Raw genomic sequence first — 20065 nt, 5'->3', positions numbered from 1 at the left:
ATCTCAGCACCAATCATTGCCAGCTATGATGGCCCAATAGCAAACCGACACATAATGACTGACAGTTAACAGTTAAGTGTAACTACATTGTCAACTTAAAACAATTCTACTGTTATTAGCCCTCCTCAAGATGAAAGTGCTTTGCAGAAAAAACTTTCAGCTTATAACAGAGAAAATGAAACCTAGGTCCTGCCAAACCTTCAGTGAAAATGTCAGCTACCTGATCCACTGTGGAAATGTACTGAACATCAAGAACTTTGGACTGCACCAGCTTTCTGATAAAATGTTTGTCCATTGCCAGATGCTTCATGCGGCTATGAAAGACAGGATTAGAAGAGAGAGATATAACACTGATATTATCACACTGTATAATAGGTTGTATAGGTAATAAGATATGAAGATCTTTCAGCAACTGACACAGCCAGATCACTTCAGCTGAAGTTTGAGCTAGACTTCTATACTCAGCCTCTGCGGAGCTTGTAGAGACAATAATTTGCTTTTTTCTGGTCCAGAAAATGGGATTGGAGCCCAAAAAAGATACAATTTCCCCCTGTACTTTTTCTGATGTCAAGATCTCTACCCCAATCTGCATCACTGAAGCCGTGAACTTCCATAAGGCCTTTGGTAAACAGAATCTCATGATCAATGGTTCCCTTAATGTATCCCAGAATTCTTTTTGTAGCTATTAAATGCACATCTGTAGGAGCTTGCATATGCTGACAAAATTGGTTGACAACATAGCTAATTTCTGGTCTTTTCCATGTCAAATATTGAAGAGAACCAACTAGTGACCTTTACTTAGTTGGATTAGTAAGAGGTTGACCATGAGTAGCACTTAACTTGTAGTTAACAACCACTGGAGAAGAACATGGTTTAGCGCCTGACATATCTGTTTTTTCTAATAAGTCAAGAGCATACTTAGTCCGAGATAAGACTTGAAGAATTCCTCTTAACTTCAAGACCTAAGAATAAATGTAAATCCCCTGAATCTTTCACTGGAAAGTATGCTTTTGATAACTTCATTACAATAAGCCTTGTCATTACCTATAATAAGAATGTCATCTACATAGACTAGAACCAGAGTAATTCTAGAACCATGTTTTGTACAAATAATGAAGTATCGTCTTTGGAAGACACAAATCCATAAGATATCATAATATCTTTAAACTTCTCATACCAGGCCCTTGGTGCCTGTTTTAAGCCATATATTGCTTTATGAAGCTTACAGACATGATGGGGCTTCTCAGGATCAACAAATCCAGGTGGTTGAACCATGTAAACCTCTTTATTAAGCTCTACATGCAGAAATGCATTGATAACATCAAGTTGAGAAATATCCCATCCATAATGAACAACCAAAAAAAGAATTACCCTTATTGTAGTAGGCTTAGCAATAGGACTGAATGTATCTGTATAATCTAGACCCTCCTTTTGATGAAATCCTTTGGCTACTAATCTAGATTAGAATCTTTCAATAATTCTGAAAAAAGGGGGGTCTAACAACCACACCCAATATTTCGTTTAGGCAATCTGTATGGACAAACTCCAATATAATTCCAAGAGAGTCAACTAGACAGTCAGACTCAATCAATGGAAATATATCCAAGAGTTGTATCTATGTTTCTCAATGTAATCAGCAAATCAAACAGATAGAATCCGTGAACCTGATTATTATGAGAAACAACTTGAACGGTACCAAATACCAATGTTCAAGTGTCAATCAATTTATATCAACAACCAAAAGTTGGATTATCTAATTGATTGAACTACACACAGCCTGTGATATTTTAAATATATAAACAAATATAATGCAGAAAAGAAATAACAAAGACACCAGAAATTTTTTTAATGAGGAAACCGCAAATGCAGAAAAACCCCGTGACCTAATCTAGATTTGAACAACACACTGTATTAAGCCGCTACAGAAACTAGCATACTGCAAGTTAACTTCGGACTGGAATGTAGTTGAGCCCTAACCAATCTCATACTGATCAAGGTACAGTCGCGTTCCTTATGCCTCTGAATCCCTGCAGGACTCTACGCATTGATTCCCTTAGCTGATTTCACCCACAACTAATAGTTTCTACGTCCCAAAGTCGAAGACTTGATAAAAAAAATTGTCTCACACGGAAAATTTTATTGAATAGATAAATCTGTCTCCCACAGAAATACCTATGAGTTTTGTTCGTATTTTGACAAATCAAAGTGAACAAGAACCAATTGATACACCAGACTTATATTCCCGAACAACAACATAGTAATATCAATCACCTCACAATAATCTTAATCGTATGGTAGTGAAACAAGATATTGTGGAATCACAAACGATGAGATGAAGATGTTTGTGACTACTTTTTATCTTGCCTATCGGAGATTAAATCTCGACCAAATCTTAGAGAAGATAATACTCAATACGTTAGAATAAATCAAGATTAGAACACACAACTACAGAGAAAATAGTTGGGTCTGACTTCACAATCCCAATGAAGTCTATAATTCGTTAACCTATAATGGTTTTAGGAAAAACCTAGGTTAAAGGAGAATCGACTCTAGTCAGAACCAGTATTACACAGGAGGTGTGGGGATTAGGTTTCCCAGTTGCTAGAGTTCTCCCTTATATAGTCTTCAAATCAAGGTTTGAAATCAATATTACCTTGGTAATAAAGCATTCAATATTCACCGTTAGATGAAAACCTGATTAGACTCAAGCTAATATCTTTCAACCGTTAGATCGAACTTAGCTTGTTATACACAAATAAAATGTGACTTCATTTAGATGTGGGTAACCGTACCTAAACGTGTACACCTTGTTGGCTCAACAATAGTTAACCGAAGTTATCCGTATGAACACTTTCATATCATCCTTATTCATCTTAACAAAACTAGTTCAAATGACTCAAATGAAACTAGTTATAGAGTTGTTCAATTGTTTATATTCTCATAGAAGTATACAAGACACAATCGAAGCAAAATCGATTTTGATTCACTCGAATCAATTCATGAACATTATAGCCACGGTTTGCAAAAGATTGCATTCCTTATTTTATAAATGTATTACTTCATGAACAAACCGATTTTAGAACATAACACACTCAAGTATGCAAACGGGTACGTATACTTAAGTAGCCGGATTTGGTATGAGATCGCCAGTATGCAAACGGGTACACAAACTGTCGTACACCACCAAACTCATTTGAATTCCAGTATTTGAACTTACGCCGGGACACATACAGGTATGCATACTAAGTTCCCAGACTTCAACTAACAAACCATTACACATATGGGTATGCATACTATGGTTCCCAGACTTGGAATAACTTGCAAAAGTTAGCATACAAGTACGCATACTGTGTTATATCCAATCATGGTTAATTTTTCTAAACTCCCATTTCAATCATTGAAATATTCTTAGAAGACGACAATAGTTGTCTCATACAAACTATTAGCTTCAAAGCAATTTTCAAGTGATCAATAGATCAACACGAAATAATCCGAGTCTACATCAAATGACTGTCTCACACAAATCATATAAGATGTTACCAGGCGATTTTCACATGATCATCTTTTGACTTTTGTCAAGAATATAAGATGAACTTGGTTAAAGCGAAAGCTTACCAACACATATTTCGAGAAATATGTAAGCGAGTTAAACTCAGCTCGAAATATCAAATGTGTATAATCGAAGTCTATATAGCTATACGACTTTTGTCTCAAATAGGAGATATAGTAGATAGATTTTTGAGTGATAGATGAGTTGAAGTGTCCACATACCTTTTGTTGATGAAGTTCCACAAGCTCCCATTAGTAGTTCTTAGTATTCAATCAATAAACGCCATGAATTCTAAAGCTCAACTACACATTTTATCCTAATATGAGACTTACCTATAAGTAGATTACAAATGAAGACTTATAGTTTTGACAACTAAACTTGAAAAACAAGCTTGAGATAGAAACGCTTGAGAGTTCGACCGAGCAGTGCTCTAACAAGTTCCATCAAGGTTATGTTAAATTATAAACACGCATTTACAACCTACCAAATTTTGGGAAGGATCTGGAGCTACTAAACTCCATGTGCCAGCATTTTTGCGAGTTGTGTGTTCATCTACCATAGATATTCTCCATTTAGGAATTTGATTATCCTGAATGAAGCTTGTTGGAGTGGTAGAAAGATCCTTAGCAATAAGATTGGTTGATAAACCATGCTTATTAGAATAAATATTTCTTTTAGATATGTTATTTTTACCTTTAGTAATCATATGACGATGATTGACAGTTGGAGTTGGCACATTCTGGGCAGAATGAGGAGCAGATGTAATAGGCTCTGTGGGTTGTTCAGTGTTGGGAGTTAGTGTTGAAACAGTGGAATCTGAAGAAGAAGAATGATATATAGGAGAAGCATTACTTACTGATGCAATGCTTGAACTGTGAGTAGAAGTTGTTTGATGAATTGAAGTACTCAAAGAAGGATTGTCAGTAGAAGTAGATACAAAGTTGGAGAATGCAACATCTTGGACTTCAAAGGAAATACTGACTGATGAAAGATAACATGTCTTGAGATGTAGACTCTGCCTGTAGTCGGATTAAGACATCTATACCCTTTGTGGAGAGTATTGTAACCAATAATGATGTATTGCTCACTTCTAGGTGCCAATTTGTTAGGTGCATAAGTCCTTAACCAAGGATAACATAAACAACCAAATTCCCTTAAGAAAGTATGGTCAGGTACCTGTTAAAATAACTTCTCAAATGGAGATTTAAAATCAATTGCTCTTGTTGGTAATCTGTTAAAGGTGTAGTTGGCTGTTTGAAAAGCTTCTACTCAGAAGGAATCTGCAAGTCCTGATTGAATAAGAAAGGTTCTACCAACATCTAACAAATGCCTTTTTTTGGACTCTGCTACACCATTTTTTTCAGGGTGATAGGGACAATAAATCTCATGAATAATACCACAAGTTGACAGAAAACCATCTAGTTCATTATTGAGAAATTCTCCATGCCATCAGTTCTTATAATAACAATTTGATATTGAAGTAAATTTACAATTTGAGCCTTAAACTTCAAGAATATTGTATCCTGTTTTAAAATCAGATTTCTCATCAATACTTTGAATATCCATCAACAATGTTTACATAATATCTAAAACCAGAATTAGAAGCAACAGGACTAGGATCCCATAGATCAAGATGAAGTAGCTCTAATGGTCTAGTTCTTACATGACTGGATAAGGTAAAAGGGAGTTTATGAATTCTCCCAAGTTTACATTCATTACAGAAAATAAGGTCTTGGATACAGAATGAAGATTTAGAGACTTTCAAACATGTTCAAAAGTATGAAATGATGGATCTCCAAGTCTAAGATGCCATATATCAGCTGATACTTGATTAACGGCTTGAAAGGCTTTATTTTAAGTAGTGGAAACATTTTTCTCCCAACATTTGCGCCTTAAAAAAGTTTCTCTCTCCTTGACTTTGGCCGGGCGATTTTAACCAAAAGTCGAGGGTTTAGGGTTTATTTTTTCGTCTTCAATTTGGTTTTTCTGGTAGTGATTCCTCTGTCATGGATGATGGAGGAGGGTCTGTGGTTTCAATAGGGAGTGTACCTCTACCTAATTCCTCCCTTCAGGTAGAGGGATCTGTTGTGGGAGGGGAAAATTCTAAGAATTCTCGTGTGTTCAAGTCGAATATTATTTGGTCGGAGTTTTTTGCTAGGAAGAAGGAATTGATTCCTGATTCTTCTTTGGATTTTGAAATTCCTGGAAAGGATGACGGTAAAATGGTTGCGGATGTTGTCTTCAATGATGTGGAAGAGGATCTAAATCATTTGATGGATTTGGTTATTGGTGCTCTTGTGGGACGTAAATTTCCTTGTATGCTTGTAAAGAATACTTTTCAAAGAGCTTGGAGAGTGAAAGGGGCTATGCGTATGACCATCCATGGTGAGTCTCTCTATGTTTTTGAATTTGATGATGAAGCAGATCGCTTAGCTGCTATTGAGTATGGACCTGTTTATATATGCCAACAATTGTTCTTCGTCCGGCCTTGGCACGCTTTGATTGAACAAGAAATTGCAGAGATGAAGTCTTTACCTACTTTTATTAATTTGAGAAAGATCCCATTGCATTTGGGATGCTAAGGTAATTTCAAAAATTGCTAGTGTTATTGGTAAACCGATTATGATGGATAAGTCCACAACTACCAGGCTAGAATGAGTTTTGCAAGGGTGCTAGTTGAAATTGCTGTGGATTGTGAGTATCCCTCTTCTGTTCCTGTTTATTGTAGAGGTGGAGTATCCATGGAAGCCACCCAAGTGTACTGAGTGTAATTCCTTTGGACATGTTGCTACTAAGTGCTTGGGCCAAACCAAAAATAGTCCATGTAGTAGTGGCAAAGAAGATTGTTGAGAAGAATAATTCACATACTTGGATTGTAAAAGGTTCTAAGAAGTCTACTTCAAAGTCTAATGTGGAAGTTACTGAGAATACTAGCTCCCCAATGGAGCAAGAGACTGTGGATGCTGGTGGTACCTCTCCAAGTGCTGATAAGGAAAATGTTTTCATGGACATTGTGGATTGCCCTAATGTTCCTGTTACCAATTAATTTAATATTATTCTGGAGGAAAATAACAGTTCTCAAGTTCTTAATGGAGTTCCATCTTCATCTAGTTTATGTCCTACGGGGTCTGAAATTAAGAAATCAAGGCCTGCTAAGAGGCCACTTCAACTTTTAAATGATGTTTAAAATAGGAGGATGAAATATTAGAGGTCTAAATGATCCTCTAAAACAGCAAGAAGTATGTAGGTTTATTAAAATTAATAAGTTATCCATGGTTGGTATTGTTAAGACACGTGTTCAACCTCAAAATAAGGACACTATTAGGAATTCTATTAATAGGAATTGGAGTTTTATAGATAATTATGCAAATAATAATTCAGGAAGAATTTGGATTTGAGGGAATCCTCTTGAATTAACTGTTTCAGTGTTGCATTCTGCTTCACATGCTATTTTTCTTGGTATTACTACTAGTAGGACCATAAATTTGCAGTTACTTTTGTTTATGGGGAGAATAACAGTACTAGTAGAGTGGCTTTGTGGAATGATTTGGTGGCTTTTTCTAATAGCTGTGATCTTCCTTGGTTGGTGTTAGGGGATTTTAATGAAATCTTGAATTTAAATGAAAGAATTTGTAGTTCCAATACTACTAGTTCCTCTATGAATGAGTTTATCAATTGTGTGAATGATTGTTTGTTATTTGATCTCCCTTTTAGTGGTGATTTCTTTACTTGGTCAAATAAACAAACTGGCGTGGGAAGAATCTTGTCTAAGATTGACAGAGCTATAGTTAATATTGAATGGGTTACTTATTTTAATACTTCCAAGGCTGAATTTCTTGCTCCTGGGATTTATGATCATTCACCTGTTATTGTTTCTGTGTATGAAGAAATGCAGCATGGTCCCCCTCCTTTTCGGTTTTTCAATTACTTAACTGAAGATCCATATTTTATGAGTATTGTTAGAGAGGTTTGGAGGGGAAAAGTTAAGGGCAATCCCATGTTTATTCTTGTCTCTAAACTCAAGAAGGTAAAGAAAAGATAAATTGATCTGCGAAAAGAAAAGTTTGCTAATATGTCTGAATCAATTATTGAAGATAAAATATCGATGGTCAATGCACAAGATGCAGTCCAACTTCATCCTTTATATCATCATGTTGTTGTTGTGGAGAAGAGAGTTGTTTATCATTATGCTAAAATGGTCAGACATGAAGAATCTATGCTTAGACAACAATCTAGAGTGCAATGGATGGAATTAGGTGATTCAAATAACAAATTTTTCCATAGTACTTTAAAAGAAAAGAGATGTAGGAATAACATTCTCACTCTAAAGAATGAGTTTGGTCATATTCTGGAAGATGATAAGGAGATTGCTTTGGAGTGCACAAATTTTTTCACTTCCTTATTTAAGGGTAATGGCCAAAGTGTTTCTGATTTAATGGATACTGATTTTTTGCAGTTTAATAATGTTATTGGTGCTGATGATAGAGATAGTCTTAGTGCTCCCATTTCCAGAGATGAGATTGTTTATTTTTTATCCTGTATTGGCTCTAATAAGGCCCCTGGACCAGACGGTTTCACCAGTCACTTTTTCAAATCTTGTTGGTCCATTATTAAAGGAGATTTTGTCATGGCTATCCAAATTTTTTTTTATCTCAGGAAAACTTCTAAGTGTGGTAAATATCACTTTTTTAACTTTGGTTCCTAAGGTTGATAACCCAAATACTATTGTTGATTTTAGACCCATTTCGTGTTGTACGGTTATTTATAAGTGCATAACAAAAATCCTAGCTATTAGAATGAAAAAAGTGTTGAAAGATCTTGTTAGCATGAACCAATCAGTTTTTATCTTTGGTAGGTCTATTCAAGATAACATTTTACTTTCCCATGAAATTATAAGGAATTATCATAGAAGTAATGGTGCTCCTAGATATTCTCTTAAGATTGACATTCGGAAAGTGTATGATACTGTTAGCTGGGAAGCCATTGTTATGTGCCTAAAAAGAATGGGTTTTCCTAATCAGTTTATTTCTTGGGTGTTTACTTGTATTTCCACTGCGAAGTTCTCTATCCTTGTGAATGGTTCTCCATATGGTTATTTCTCTTTCAGTAGGGGTCTGCGGCAGGGTTGTCTTATCTCCCCTTATTTATTTGTTATTGTCATGGAGATTCCCAGCCTTTCTTTTTGTCATCAAGTTACAAAGGGTAATTTCGAATTCCATCCAAGATGTAAACTGACACAACTTACTCATTTATGCTTCGCTGATGACGTGTTGGTTTTTTTCAAAGGTTCTCAAAAAGATGTTCTTTCTCTTAAATCTGCTTTGGAGGATTTTAGTAAGTTTACTGGGCTAGAATTAAATATCAATAAGACTTCTCCTTTTTCTTCTTCTGTGGAAACTAATGTTTTGGATCAGATTCTACAGTGTCTGGGTTGTAGTAAAGGGGAGTTACCGGTAAGGTATTTGGGTGTCCCCCTTCTCTCTTCTATATTGTCTTACCAAGATTGTCTGCCACTGATTTATAAGGTCACCAAAAGAGTAAAATCTTGGAAATCCAAGCATCTGTCTTATGCAGGGAGACTTTTGTTGATCAAGATTGTGTTAGCTGGTATGATATTCTTTTGGTTATCTTGTTTTATATTACCTAAAAGAGCTATAAATGAGCTGAAATCTATATGCAGGAAATTTCTTTGGGCTGGTGCAGAAATGGGAAGGAAATATCATCCAATTAAATGGGATGTTGTTTGTAGTCCTTATAATGAAGGGGGTCTAGGAGTTAGAGATGTTGAAATAACTAATGTTGCAGCTAACTTAAGACATATGTGGGACTTGGTTAGTGGCAAGGAAACTATCTGGACAGAATGGATTAATCTAAATATCATCAAAAATAGAGATTTCTGGACTCTTAATATTCCCCATGATGCTTCTTGGTACTGGAGGAGGATTCTAGATCAGAGAGCTATAGCTAAGAATTTTTTCATGCATATTATTGGCAATGGAGAAGGCACTAAATTTTTATCTTATCTGTGGCATCCCAATGGGATTTTAGTTGATTGGGTTAGTAAGGATGCAATTGATGAACTCTGTTATAACTCTGATTGTAGTGTGGATGATTTCCTAGATGGTGAAGGGTGGTATTTTTCTGAGGCTATGGAGGAACATCTGCAACAAACTGTCTCTCAGCTCAAGGAAGTAGAGTTTGATTTGTCTGAGAATGATATGGTTGTGTGGAAGCCTAGCAACTCATGGGATTTTACAATTAAAGATACTTATAAAGCTTTGGCAGGTACTAAGGATGATGTTCCATGGAAGAGCCTTGTCTGGTTTAAAAATCATGTTCCAAGACACTCCTTCATTACTTGGCTATGCTTACATGGTAGAATTAAAACTAGGGATAAAATGATGAGATGGGGATTAATGTCATTTGTTACTTGTGTTTTGTGTGATGAAAGCCCTGAAACTGAAGACAACCTATTTCACTCTTGCGCTTTCTCTGCTGGAATTTTGTTGGGTTTATTGATTAAGTTGGGAATTTTTAGAACCATGTGTGGAAGATGGAATGAGAAAGTTGAATGGTGTGTTCAAGCTTTTGGTGGTCAGACTCTAATTGATAGGGTGAAGAAGCTGGTTTTCAACAGCTTTATTTATCACTTGTGGAGAGAAAGGAATAGCAGAATTTTTACTGGGAAATTTTCTTTTGCTGACCAAGTGGGTTTCTTGATTCTAGAGGATGTTAAAGTTAGAGTTAGTTCCATAAATTTCAAGGCTGATGATAACTCTCAGTCTAGAAGTTTTATGAACAAACTCAACATCAGCTGTCAGTTTTTTCCTCCTTCTATTATTAGTTACTGCACTTGGCTCTTTCCAGTCCCAGACTTAACTATGGTGAATCTTGATAGGTCTAGAAACGATAATTCAGGTGGATGGGGAGCCAATTTAAGAAACTGCTCTGGTACTATCATAGCTGCTGCAAAAGGTGGTGTTCCTCCTATGTCTATAAATGCTCATGAATTGCAGGGGGTGGACTTAGGTCTCAATCTTTCCAAGGTAAGAGTTCTCAAGAGAATTCATCTGGCTATGGATTCAATGTATTTCTATAATCTGATGGTACAGAAGAACTGTAAACCTCCTTGGAGTTTAATTCAGATCTGGCGTAGGGTAGAAAAGTTGAGAGCCTTTTTTGAAGTTTTAAAGATTTCGCATATTTATCGAGAAGCTAATAGAGCGGCTGAATCTTTATCTAGCTCTCACCCCCTGCTAAATGGATTGATATAAGTAAGTTCTCCCCCGAACTCTGTGATATTATTAGGGAAGATAGGGAGGGGAAATTATACCCTCATAGATAGTTTGTTTTTGTTTTACTTTTTGTTTGTTTTCTGTTTTTTGTTTTCTTGTTCCTGGAGGGGTCCCTTTAACCCCAGCTGATTGATCAAAAAAAAAACATTTTTTCCCTTGAAGTTGTTGATTGAAGAAAATGCAATGGATATAGTCTATTAGACTATTGGCCTTGTAAAATTATTTTCCCATATGAGAGATCCTTTACAGCAAAACCACATTCATCAAAAGTAATAGAGCAATTGTTATCTTTTGTAAATCTTTGAACAGATAACAGGTTAGCTGAGATTTTTGGAACTAGAAGGACATTATTCAATGAAAAAGAAATATTTGAAGATTTCTTAATAGAACTACCAGTATGTGTGATTATCATACCTTCTCCATTAGTAGCATGAATTTCCTCGGAGCCATCATAAGAAGAATTAAACTGGAGCTCAGACTCATCAGCGGTTGTTGGAAACAGTGTCAGCATACCAAGGATTTTCACACCAAATATTGGCAGTTGCAAGCATTACACTCAAGTTATGAGGAATATCAGTATTTGGATATGAAATATTGAGTCTATGCCTACAAGACAAAGTTTGATGTCCAGTTTTGTTACAAGTCTGACATGATTCTTCACTAGTAGTTGAAATAGAAGCAATACTAGAAACATGTGGAGGAATTGATAAAGATCTATAGAAAGTATTTTGTGTTGATGCTCTAGGAGGTAAATGAAAATTACTTCTATAATAAAGAGAATTACCTCTATACTAAGGATTGAAATAATAAAAACCTCTAGGTCTTGGCCTGTAAGATAAAGAAGGAAATAAGTAACCTCCTAATGGTGAAGATGGTCTTTGAGCAGCAAGATATGCTTGTTGAGCTTAAAATGCAGCAAAAGCTTTGTTGTTGGCTTCAGACAAGAGAGACTTTGATCTTTCAGAAACAATTCATCAAAAGAAACAGGTGGATTTATGATTCGCATAGAATTGCTGAAAGAATTATAGTCTTGACCAATTCTATTGAGAACTAAAACCACAAGTTCTTGATTAAATATTTCATACACAGAAGCTGACAATTGATTTGTTAATTTCTTGACCTCACCCAAATAGTTAGCAATAGAACAAGATCCTGGTTTGAGTGTTTGTAGCTTTGTTCGAAGTTGTATAGCATGTGTTGTTGATGTTCTTACAAATCTTGATTCAATATCAGACCATAACTCTCTAGCAGAATCAGCACCAGCAACATAATAAATAACTGCATTTGAGACTGGATATTGCAACCACAGGATAAACATATTATTATCATCACACTAATTGTTATAGAAAGGATTAACAATATCATTATCCAAATCATCTTGAGTAAGGAATTTTGGAGGACAAGGAATAGATCCATCCAAGAATTTAGACACTTTGTATCGCTTCAATAATGGAAAAATCAAGCTTTTCCTGGTGATGAAATTGTCATTTTTGAGTTTGTATTGGATGATAGTAGAGATCTGATTCAATGGAATAATAGAAATTCTTGAATCGTACTGTAAATTAACCATTTAAGAAGATGAGAAATGAAAGAATAATGAAGAAAATTGAAGAAACAAAGATTTTGATTGAAGAAAAAACCTAAAGATTCAGTAGTAATGATGATGAACAACGGAAGAAAATGATCGAAAACTTTAAAATTGATACCATAATAGAACATTTGTTTGATTAATTTTGATAAGAATTTTACAGGAGCAATTGATCCAGCCAATTTTCTTTCTCAACACACAGACACTGACAGTAAGTTTACAGACATGGGTATTGGTTGTACATAAACCGACAAGACTGACTCAGACATCTCAGCACCAATTAGTCACTTCCATCTATGATGGACCAATAGCAAACTGACACGTAATGACTGATAGTTAACACGTAACGACAATATTCATTAATTCAGTTGATTATTCTCTCTCACTTTCTCACTTTGTCACTCTACCACCAGCCCTGTTTTAATATTTAAGGGTCTTGTTAACCTATATAGCCGTATACATGTTAGCAGAAGTATTTGAGGCATTTATTTTGCATTAAAGTTACAAATTCTTACAAATACCATAATCAAGGAACGCTGTATTTAATCAAGAATATAAAGCAGAGTTTGGTTAACTTTGCCCATGTAAGTGGCGGTTCAGATTTGTCCTCACAAGAGATAAATCTAGGGATGTAATTTTTTTCATAAGTGATGGTTGTGATTTGGATTAGAAATGCATCTAACAGACCAAATTTATCATGTCATTAAGTTTCCTTAATTCTTCGTAATAAATACTCTATTAATTTTTCATGATTTATGTTATTAAATATCAAATTAAAAATGATAATATATAAATTATTCTTCTAATCATGATAATAAATATTTTTATTATCTAATACTTAGGATTAGTTTGGTATTGCTGCGAGCTTTACAAAAGTGCTTTTCCAATCTACGTTACTGTGCCGAGCTATGTTAAAAAAGAAAAAAAAAATTGAGTGGTTGCAAATTATAAAATAACGCTAAAATTATTTTAAAAAGTTATCAAATTGTGTCTGGAAAATATGAGGTTCAGCTAAAGCTAGTGAGAAAATGACAAAAAAAATCTCTAATAATTGTTTATCTATTTTATTTTATTGTGCTTAAAATAAGTAAAATTTTCTGCTATTAGAGTACATATATGTAAGATTAAATTTACTAATTAGTATTATTACTAAAATGTACTACCTCCGTTTTTGGAAAAGTGTTACTTTCACTTTTTCATTTTAGCCTAAAAATAGGCCAAATTTAAAAAGTGAAAGTAACACTTTTCCAGAAACGGAGGGAATATTATTTTTCTTAACCACTCTTGGAAAATCAATAATTCCTTAATATTGATTGTTGATAAATTAAAGTATATTTCAGTGATACGGTATAACATAAAATGTAGTTTGTAAATAAAAAATAATTATCTTTAAAGAATAAAATATAGAGGAGAGATCCCCTTACACTTTTATTATCACACTATCTCACACGTTGGTCGTCATTTTTGTGAATTAAAACTAAACCGTAACGGATCTGAAGCTAATATTTTGAAGATATGTTCCCCTCGAGTTCTACAAAAAATGAGCGTATTCCGAGACGTATAACATCATCATCTACTACTTTGAAGATGAGTCGTTGAAATCTGCGGATTTCTGGCCGTCGAAATTAAGACCGGTAGATTGTGAGGTTTTATATTTCGGAATGTACTCATTTTTGGTAGGCATGTATAACTCGGTAATAGGAATATATCCTCAAAATATTATCTTCAAATCCGTTACGATTTGGTTTTTATTCACAAAAATGACCCCCAACGTGTGAGATAGTGTGATAATAAAAGTGTGAAGGGATCATTCCTCTAAAATATATGAATAGAAATCTGTGATATACAGATTCAAGGATAATTTTTGTCATTTATAAAAAAGATTGGATAGAATTCGAAAATAAAAAATATGAGATTAGGGTGAACTATAGCATTTGCTTTTGAAGCTTTCCTTCTCCCCCACTTTTAAAATTGATAGATTATGGAAGTGTTTGCATAAAACTCACTTTATGACATCTTTACCAAATACTTGGATGAAAAAATAATGCTATGAATATGTTTTCAAAGTACTTTTTCTTGAAAAAAAAGTAGCACCAACCTTAGTTAGATTGGCTAACAATTATGTAAGCGGCCCATAGTGACGGTGGAAAATATTGGTGCCCAGTGAATAATTTCGCATCGTCTCACGTATTTCTTGATAAATGGTTTAACGTTATTTTTATTCAATGATAATGGATAACAGAGTTTGTTGTTAGTTTAGAGTGTTGTTATCAGGTTAAGTAATTAACGATTTGACTTACTAACTAATCATGATTTTATTATTTTTATGCAATGAATAACCTCACATTTGGAAGTTTAAGGTCGTAAAATGTAATGGCCTGAACCTTTACCAATAATGTCCTCACTTAACCACTGTAGTCATCTGATAGTATGGGGTTTTGAATACCGCCGTGGTCATCCAGCAGCAGCTTCGCAGGAGGTCACCCATCTCAGGATTACTCAATACCTAGCATGCTTAACTATAGAGATTTTTTGCAAACTATAAAGCCAATTATGCTGAAAATGTCTCGGTGTTAGGAAAGGACAAGCCATTACCTATATTTCATTTGACGAATCCTACCTGCCGAGTCGGGGTACTCTGGCATTTTTTCTCACTCATGAGACCTTTTCCCGACACAATCCATCAAGCATACTCTTTCACCCGCGATAAGTAACCCGTGGTCGACTCTAATACCATTTTAAAGGAATTGATCCTCCGCCAATATTTTCCCCGCTTATATAATCACTGCGGTAATCCGACAATGTGGGATTTTCAACTGACACTGATACGGTCATGAATCAACAGTTTTCTGGGAGGTATCCCATCCCTAGATTACTCTCGCCCGAGAACGCATAAATACAGTGCTTTTTACCAACTATGGATCCAACTACGTTGAAAAGGCCACAATGTTACGAAAGGACAATCCATTACCTATATTACATTCGGTGAACTCTTCCTACCGAATTAAATTACATACATAATATATATGGTTTTAGTAAAGGAGGTAACTTTACTGGATTGACCTTAATTTTTCATTATTATCGTTAAAATAACTATGTAATCAAAATAACAGATGAACCAATTAAATTATGAACTCTTCCTACCTTGAGTTTTACTCTTTTTAGACTATTCTTAAAGGGGAAAAGGATACAAAGATCCAAATACAGATAATATCTACACAAATATTCTTGGGACGAATGAGTTCAGGTGTTGCAATTTTTTTACAACTTACATAGTTTAATATTTTGGTTCTGCTCGGTTGTTGGAGTATGTGGCGTGATAAACCACATATGCATAGATAGGGATAGTCTATAGTTAAGCTTATCAATCAGTTTAATAAGATTAACTATAAAGAGGAATACATGTGGAACTTAATAAGCTTGGGCATCTCCATACATAGCACCGAGGCCTTTTAGTTAAAACCCCCACCTTTTATCCCATGGTGGTCAAGTGGAGTTCGAGATTATATGGTCGGGCCCTGAGTAGTGTCGGATGGTCCGTGAAAATCCTAAAAATCGGTATCAGAGCCCAATGGTTGGTGATGTTGTTCGAACGTAAAAGTGGTTTTGTATGTCACCCGGTTTAGGGAGCAAGCGGAGTCAGACTCAAGATGGAGCAGGCAAGGCCCAAATTTGAACTGGCGCTCAAGGTGGAGTTAGTGTCTCACCCATTAACTCAGGTGGAGCAAGGTTCCATATCGGCAAGACAATGCTCAAGGTGGAACTAGCGCTCAAGGTGGAGTGTCTCACACATTAACTCTCAGGTGGTGCAGGGTTCTAGGTGGGCAAGTAAATGGTCAAGGAGGAGTTAGTGCTTTCCTTCTCATTAACTCAACTGGAGTAGGATTCCAAGGCGCATGTAACATTAATCATGATTGATGAGTAGCATATAAAGATAGTAATCATATGGTGGAGTCTTATTAGAAAGGTGAAGTGGTTTAATCTCGCCAAAGTGGAGATTGTTAGAGTATGTGGCGCGATAAACCACATATGTATAGTTAGGGATAGTCTAACATGGAAGAAAGAGGAGTACATGTGGAGCTTAATAAGCTTGGGCATATCCTTACGTAGCACCGATGCGCTTTAGATTAAAACCACACACCTCTTATCCCAAGGTGGTCAAGTAGGGACAATATTTGTGCTATGTAGTTGGGCCAATAGTAGGTTCCTATGGTCCATGAAGATCATAACATCGTTCATTGAAATAAAGAAGATGCAGATATGTAATACCATTTCAAAGGATCGATAGAATATCTTTGTAAACTAAAAAACATATCAAATAATGTTTTTTTAGGAAAAATACGTAAATATTAATTCTTATATAATTTCATGTCTGGCTTGAGACATCGTTCACTGAAATAAGGAAGACACAAAAAGGATACCATTTCAAATGATCGATAAGATATCTTTGAAAACTAAAAAACATATCAAATAATGTTTTTTGGGGGACAAAATATATAAAAATTAATTCCGATATAATTTCATGGTTGGGTTGAGAAATCGTTCACTGAAATAAGGAAGACGCAGAAAGGTAATACCATTTCAAAGAATCAATAAAATATATTTGTAAACTAAAAAACATATCAAATAATGCTTTTATTTGGGGTGGGGGGTGTGGGGGGGAGTACAAAATATGTATACATTAATACCAATATAATTTCATGGATGACTTGAGGATACTTGAGAAAGGAGAGGCATAGCATGGGAGAATGTCAAGGCGAAAAATGGTAGAAAGGATTTGTGGAGTGAAGAATAAAAATATCTATCGGGTTTTTCTTTACTTTTGTAATGATAAGAAGGATAAACTTTATATTAATGAATATTATAAAAAAATATCTCATATATTAGGAAAATGCATAGAAGGATTTACTGTTTAGTCCATAAAACCCGACCCAGGTTACTGGCTAGTCCAGCGCCAAAAAAATTTACTCCCTAGTCCAAAAAAGTTTTGAAAAGAGTAAAATTACTCTACTAACCCTAGTATATAACGTTACGTATAATAATACATATGTTACTGCATATTACATATGTAATATACTAGTTACTGCTAGTATACTAGTATATACTAGTAGTAACTAGTATATACTACATACTACATACTAGTAGTAACTAGTATACTAGTATATACTAGTAGTAACTAGTATACTAGTAGTAATTAGTAGTAACTAATATGTAGTAATAACATTATGTAGTATGTAATATACTAGTAGTAACTAGTATGTAGTAATAACATATGTAGTATGTAGTATACTAGTAGTAATATGTTATGTATTGATACTACATATTGACATATTGATATGTAGTATGTTATATATTGATACTACATATTGATATGTAATATGTTATGTATTGATATGTAGTATGTTTGATATATAGTATGTTATATATTGATACTACATATGTTATGTATTGATACTACATATCAAAAAAAAATTGTTATGATTGATACTACATATTTTACTCTAGTACTAGTTACTACTAGTTTACTAGTTTACAGTATACTATACTATAGTAGTAGACTAGTATACTAGTTTAGTATAGTAAAGTAGTATAATTTACTAGTAACAATAAGTATTTTAGGATGTTTTATGTAGTATGTTATATTGATACTACATATTGATATGTAGTATGTATGTATGATACTACATATCAAAAAAAATTGTTTATGTATTGATACTACATATTTTACTACTATACTAGTACTACTAGTTTACTAGTTACTATACTATAGTAGTATACTAGTTAGATAGTAAAGTAGTAATAATATAGTAACAATAAGATATTTTTGTTATACTAGTACAATACATATTAATATGCAGTATCATCGTATTGATACTATTAGTATGTAGTAACATACTACTAGTAACATTTACATGTGTTGATACTAATTAGACCTGAAAGGGTGTTTTAGGAATTTATAAAATACACTTTATAGTCTCCACGAAGTTTTTGAACTAGAGAGTAAATCTTTTCCACGGGTGGACTAGCCATTAACTGGGTCTGCTAGAACTGGACTAGCCAGTAATTCCTACAAATGCATAACTAAAAAAATTTATGCCCGTGTCGTTACGGGTTAATCCCTAGTGTTAATATAAATTAAAGTTATGTTTCCTAAATTACCCTTTCAATATCAAATTGTTTGGTGGGGTCGTTTTTGTTCCCATGTCTGCTACATCTCTGTCGATAATATATCTATCCACCGCTCGATTTGCCTTTTTGCTACATCTCATGATCCGCGGACACTTGCTACATCTCTGGCGATAATATATCACTTGACTGGTTAAGGTATAGTGGTCTTCATCTTTACTGTTTGGTTTGGTAATTGGTACCAAATATTTCTTCACAAAATTGATTAAAAAGACCAAAATCAATAATTCATGGGTGAAAAAGACATCTAGATTTTGATACCGTTTAAATGGATAAAAATGTAAAAATAATCAGGATGTAAACAGTTTCATCCTACCCATTTTTAAATACTTTTTCTTATTTTTAATTTACATCAGGATGCATCCATTTTCATCCTCGCTATTTCTTAAGTTTAAGCCAGGATGAATTCAGTTTCATCCTTGCTATTTTCTTGGTGTCAATTTCACCCATACTAATTTTACTCGTCCATTAGAACCATGTTTTAAAAATATTTGGACAAATGACCCATTTTCCGATATTTGTTCACCATTTTTAAAACTTAACGATGACAATTCATTGTATAAGTGTTATGATTTTTCAGTAAACACCCCAACCCAATTCTTCGATGCACTTGAAGATTCAAAAATCATCTCGATCAAACCCAACGAAAACAGATCGGACAAATCAATGAACACCTATGTCTATTAGGAGATTTGACGGTAAATGTTTCATCTAAATCAACAATTCTTCTTTTACCTTGATTTCATCGTTTTTTTCCTTTTCAATGTCGTTCATCAATACTGAATTAGTATTTTTTTTCATGTATTACTGAAGATGATTTTATTTTTGTAAAGTTGTAACACACATCCTATTATTCTCTGCATATGGAAGAAGGAAGAGACAAGATAGGATGATGAAGAGATGAATAGATTAAAACGTGATTTTTATTTTATTATGAGGAAACACCTTCTCCATTAATGCAATTAATTTTGTAACGATTATTACGATGCATAAATCCCAAAAACTTAGATAAAAGTGGATCATTAAATGCCTCATATCCTGTATACGGATATACATGTTAACAGGATACCACAAAATTTATTCTTACAATTTTTTTCTACGCATTTTGGTCCTTTTAACTTTTAAGAAGTCCGTTAAAGATGAATGAGACTGTAAATGCACACCAAGGATTGGGAATTTAAGATAGGTTTCGCATAGGTGTACTCGTATTTGACTATTTTTTTGTTTATTTGGTTGTCAATTGGCACATAAAATGAGGGCTCAAACATGTTTGCTTAAATTTTATGCCCTTTGTAAATCCATTGTTTTTTTTATTTATTTTTATCATCTGACACAGTGATTCTGATCCAGATCATCAAATCCGGCCTACATGTTTATTCCTCCAGAAAACATAATTAACATTAAAAATATTCGGAGTATGGAGTCGCGGCGAGGTAAAATTTTGTT

The sequence above is a fragment of the Papaver somniferum genome, chromosome 4 (genome assembly GCF_003573695.1).
Source record: "Papaver somniferum cultivar HN1 chromosome 4, ASM357369v1, whole genome shotgun sequence".
NCBI lineage: Eukaryota > Viridiplantae > Streptophyta > Magnoliopsida > Ranunculales > Papaveraceae > Papaver > Papaver somniferum.
This window is presented reverse-complemented; position numbering follows the sequence as displayed.